Consider the following 5,740-nt stretch of genomic DNA (forward strand, 5'->3'; position numbering starts at 1 on the left):
AAACAATCAGTTAATACAATTTAGAAAATTCAACTTAGGCCTGGCTACCTAACCTTCAATCCTGATAAAATTTATACTGCCTTCCATCAATCCTATCAGAAATTATATAAAGATCCACAAAACCTCCAGAATCCCATAATCTAAACTTTTTTCCCCCAACTTAAAAGCTACCCCGCCTTATTGAGTCACCCCTATCAGATCTTAATTCAAATATAACTGAGGTGGATGTTGATTGGACGCTTAAACGCCTTAAGCAGGGCAAGGCTGCAGGCCCTGATGGCTTTACATCCCTATACTATAAAAAATTTGCCCCAATGCTGAAACCCCATTTAGTCAAACTTTTTAATTACATACTTGACAAGGGCTGCATCCATCCAGACTTTCTATAAGCGCTGATCACAGCCATTCCCAAATCGTGAAAAGACCACACTATTCCCTCTAATTACAGAGCTATCTCCCTCCTCAATATTGATCTAAAACTTTTCACCTCCATAATTGCTAGCAGAATCAACAGATTATTACCCTCATTAATACAAAGAGATCAAGTAGGTTTCATTCCAGGTAGGCATGCTCCCGATAATGTAAGAAAAATTCTCAACCTTATTCAAATCGCAAACGATACCAAAACCCCCTTGTCTGTTAAAGCATTAGATATTTTTAAAAAAGCGTTTGACTCTCTTTCATGGTCCTACCTGCAATTAGTCCTCTGCAAACTAGGATTTGATGGCCCTTTCTTAAATGTAATATCCACCCTCTACTCCGATCCCTCAGCATATCTTAAAACCCCATCAACCCACCCATCCCCAATTCAAATTATCAGAGGCACCCGTCAAGGATGCCCGCTCTCCCCAGCGCTGTTTGCACTGGCAGTGGAGCCATTAGTTATTGCTATTCACGAAAATACAAATACAAACAATAAACTCAGCCTATTTGCTGACAACCTACTTTTAACTTTAACCACACAATTAACCTCCTTGCCTAACTTGTTGGCACTCCTGGAAAAATTTAGTCTTATTTCAGTCCCTACTGTGGACTAAAACCCCCTTCCTTCTAACTTTAGAAACAGTGGACCATTTTCATTTTTCTCTGCTTTGTTTGGAGACAGGTTAGGTTCAAATTGAACCGTCATTCCATCCTATCCCCACTCACCCCTCTACTCTACAACCCTGCTTAGATGCAGCACAACTCATATGGTGGCATACAGACTGACTTCTCTTTACAATTTTTTCATCCATGGTAAATTGATTTCAATATCATCTTTTAATAGCCAATATAAACTACCTCCAGAAGAATGGTGGAGAAAAATGCAGGTCTTTCGTTATTGGTCCTCCATTATGCCACTATCTGCCATGATGGAGATGAACTGCATGGAAGCCATATGTAAATTCTCCGCCATACACCCAGGCACCCTGTCTCACTTCTATAATATTTTGAATGGAGGGTTACAAGATTCCAAGCTTCCCTTCATGCTTCAATGCGAGCTAGAATTACACTCCTCACTGACATTAGAGTGTTGACGCCACTGCCGTGAGACTTTAAGCAAAAACAACTGGCAAGTCTCCCTGTCTGAGACATCCTTAAAGTTGTTGCACAGAGCTTATCTGGTACCCGCGCGGCTACATGCTATTATCCGGAGGTCTCCAAGCAAGTGTCTTTAACCCCTTAGTGCGAGCCCCATTGCCTTTTTTCCTAGTTAAGTGGGCTTTAATCCTCAGGCCGTAAAAAATGCTTGCTCTAGTGACTAAAGCCACGTGGGCTGAGGATGTGACAGTGGGAGGTAGCCGACACCCTAAGACTGTCGTGGGGGGCTGGGAAATCCGACCCCTGCTAATGCGATCAGTGCTATCCAATGGAAGCAGGCAAAAAGTGAAAAAAGTTAGTTTCAGTTCCCCTCACAGATCGGATCCATGAGAACAGCTGAAACTACTCACCCTCATCCTTCACGATGTCCCATGATGATCTGGTCATAAAAGGACTTTCAGTCGTCTTCTGTGCATGCATGCCTAAGGAAAAATGGCGATGCATGCACAGAAGAACCGATCAGCGTAGGGGATTTAAAATCTCCTAGCTCCTGGCTACTGAAGGTAGATGGGAGGCAGGAGATGTCATCAGGGTCAATGGTGACCGGTCCCTGGGCCCTTGATCACCACTATCTAATAGATAACGGTGATCATGGAAAAGTTCCAAAAAGTTAAATAAAGTTAAAGTTTCATTTCCACTCATGGATTGAATCCATGAGGGGAGGTTAAAGTACTCACCCCCATCCTCCACGATGTCCCGCAACGTTCTGGTCTTCCAGGACCTGACGCCGTTCTCTGCGCATCAGACGTCGGGCGTGTGCTCAGAAGGGTTCGCGCCCTGTACAATTTAAAATCCTTCTGCTCCCAGCTAGCATGTGTGGCCGGGAGCAGAGAGATATCACTGAGGACCGCTGTATGTGGTTCCCGGTCACATGATCACTGTTATCCAATGGATAACAACAATCAAGAAAAATTTTTAAAAGTGTAAAAAAAAAACATAAAACACTTTAAAAATTTAAGCTTCACCTCCCCTCATGGATCATATCCATGAAGGGAGATGAAATTACGTACATAAGGCTCCCAAATTTATCCGTGGACCTTACCCAGCTTCTGCACACACATCCGTAACCAAAAGGGTGGACACATGTGCAAAAGTCCCAGATTACCAGGGTAATTTAAAATCTCCTTGCTCCTGGCTACTAAAGGCAGCTGAGAGCCTGGATCAGTGACAGAGGGCTGCAGTGAGCAGTCTCTGGTCACGTGATCGCCATTATCCAACAGGTAATGCAGATCATGTAAAAGTTAAAAAACACTTGAAGTGTGATGCTCTGTTCAGTTTGGGCGTCGTAGTGCATACAGACATAAGATTAGGGCCACAATGGGTATGTTTCTGAATAGAGATGAGCGAACGTGTTCTTAACGAACACTTACGCTCCCGGACACCGGCTTTGCCGAGGACTTCAGTGTCCGCGCGTAAAGCTTCGGGGGGCGCCAGGGGGCGGGGAGAGGCGCGGCGGCGCGGGCGGCAGCAGCAGGGAACAGGGGGGAGCCCTCTCTCTCTCCCTCTCCCCCCCACTCCCCGCCACACCCCCCCGCGCTGCCACGGCGACCCCCGAACTTTTTTCGCCCGAGCACGGAATTGCTCGCAAAGTTCGGTGTTCGGGCGAAAAGGGGCGGAGCCGATCACGTTCGCTCATCTCTATTTCTGAACACAGAACAAACAGGGGTATCCATTTTGGGGTGAAAGTTTTCATTCTTACATGAGCTGTACAAAAAAACTGTTTTCAAAATGACATAATTATTTTTTTTCCTTCTGATTTGCTTAGATTTATTCAGAAACCGTGGGGTCAAAATACACAGTATACCCCTAGATGAATTCGTTAAGAGGTCTAGTTTTCAAAATGGGGTTGTTTCTGGGGGTTCTCTGTCAAGGGCTCTACAAGTGTGCTATGGGGCCTAATCAACTCCAAGCAAAATGTCTATTATGAAAGCCACCAGCTGCTCCTTTCATTTTGGGCACCGTTGTGCATACGGACATATTAGAGCCACAACGGGTATGTTTCTGAGCACAGGAGAAATGGGGGTACCCATTTTGGGGAGCAAGCCTTCATTTATAGGTGTGTTTCACAAAAAAAAAAGGTTTTAAAAATGACACAGTTGCCAAAAAAATGAAAATTGTAATTTTTTACTTCTGCTTTGCTTAGATTCATTAAAAAACTGCGGTGGTCAAAATATGTAGTACACCCCTAGATGAATTTGTTAAGGGGTCTACTTTTCAAAATGGTGTCATTTGTGGGGGTTTTCCATTGTTTTGGCCACTCAAGGGTTCTACAAGTGTGTAATGAGGCCTAAAACACCTTTAAGCAAAATGTCTGTTCTGAAAGCCACCGGCTGCTCCTTTTGGTTTGGCAAGATTAGGGCGACAATGGGTATGTTTCTGAGCACAGGACAAACAAGGGTATCCATTTGGGGGGGGGGGGTAAATCCTCATTTTCATGTGCACTATAGAAGAAAAAATGTTTTTAAAATGACATATTTGCAAAAATATGACATTTTATTTTTTCTTCTCTAAATTGCATTCATTCCTGAAAAAAAACTGTGGGGTCAAAATACTCATGACATCCCTCAGTGAATACATTAAGGGTGTTGTTTTTAAAATGGGGTCATTTGTGGGGTTCTCTATAATTCTGACACCTATGAGCCTTGGCTTGGTGCAGGAAAACAAAATGTTCCTCAAAATGTTAAGTAATGGTAATTTTGTACATCTAATAAATGGTTAAAAAAAACAAAAGTTTTTCAAATGTGCATCCAGAATAAAGTAAACAGATGGAAATTTATATCTTATCAAAAATCTGTGCAGTATATGGCCGTTTTCAGTGATTATTTTTATATTTCCCTTTCTGTGATACACACATTTTATTGGTCTATTTTTACCTCCTAAATGAAGTACAATATGTCACTTGGATATGCAAAACCTTTATTCTATGTTAAAGTGACATGTCATACTTCCAAAATTTGGCTCCGCCACTAAGGCGCAAACAGGCTTCATCACTAAGGGGTTACGATGGCTTTCTGCTGTGAGACTAGTAGAGCCTTGACATCATTGATGGAATATGAATATGAAGCAGTTTATAAGGAAGAATTATACCATACATTGTTCAAATTACTTTATTTATTGGGTTCTCCCATATCTATTCATGACATAGATGTAGAAATGAGCAAGCGCGCTCATTTAAGCCTGCTACTCGAGCGAGTAGCAGTCTTTTCGAGCAACTGTGTACTCGCCAGAGCAGCATGCGGGAGGGCGGCGGGGGCCAGCGGGGTGGGGGGTAGCAGGGAGCAGCGGGGGGGGGGGGGGGGGAGAGAGTAAGAGATCTCTCTCTCACTCTCCCCCTGCTCCCTCCCTCTCACCCCTGCCCCCGGCCGCCCCTCCCAACCCCCGCATGCTGCTTCGGCGAGTACACAGTTACTCGAAAAGACTGCTACTCGCTCGAGTAGCAGGCTTAAACGAGCACGCTCTCTCATCTCTACATAAATGCATACAACTGATTACACTTGAGGGTGACTACCCACTACAGTTTTTTTTCACTGCGAAATTCGCAGCGTTTTTTTCTGCAGGGGTCTTTGGGACTTGTAATGTTAAAATCGCGATCACGCAAAATCGCGATTTTGCGGTAAATTGCTATTTTGTGCGATCGCGATTTTAACATTACAAGTCCCATAGACCCCTGCAGAAAAAAAACGCTGCAAATTTCGCAGTGGAAAAAAAATGTAGTGGGTAGTCACCCCTAGGTTGAATTAATGTAGAATTTCAATGAGTGAGAGGAGTAGGGTAAACAACTGATAGGGGGGCACAACCTATTTTAGGAAACGTGCACATGTTTGAATGAAAGCGTTCTTCTATTTGGTTAATGTAATGTATATTTTCAAACAATTCTAAGGGGTTCATAAACTTTGTTGTGAAACTCTACGATGCAAAACCATTGCAAGCATCAACAAAACTTTTCTGACTGTCAAGATTACTGATTATGTAGAACACATTACATCATTCTGGGATACCAGAGAAAATTGTTTTCTGTGTTACAAAACCAAATTCTCAAAGGGGATTAAACTTTTCACAGAAATTGTTTTGGGGACTTCCAAGGAAATCCTGCCCCCCTTCCTCCCTGGACAATATATTCAGTATATAAATTGCTCTGTATATAAAATGTGCCCATATT

This window comes from Eleutherodactylus coqui, chromosome 8, assembly GCF_035609145.1.
Source record: "Eleutherodactylus coqui strain aEleCoq1 chromosome 8, aEleCoq1.hap1, whole genome shotgun sequence".
In the NCBI taxonomy this organism is placed as follows: Eukaryota; Metazoa; Chordata; class Amphibia; order Anura; family Eleutherodactylidae; genus Eleutherodactylus; species Eleutherodactylus coqui.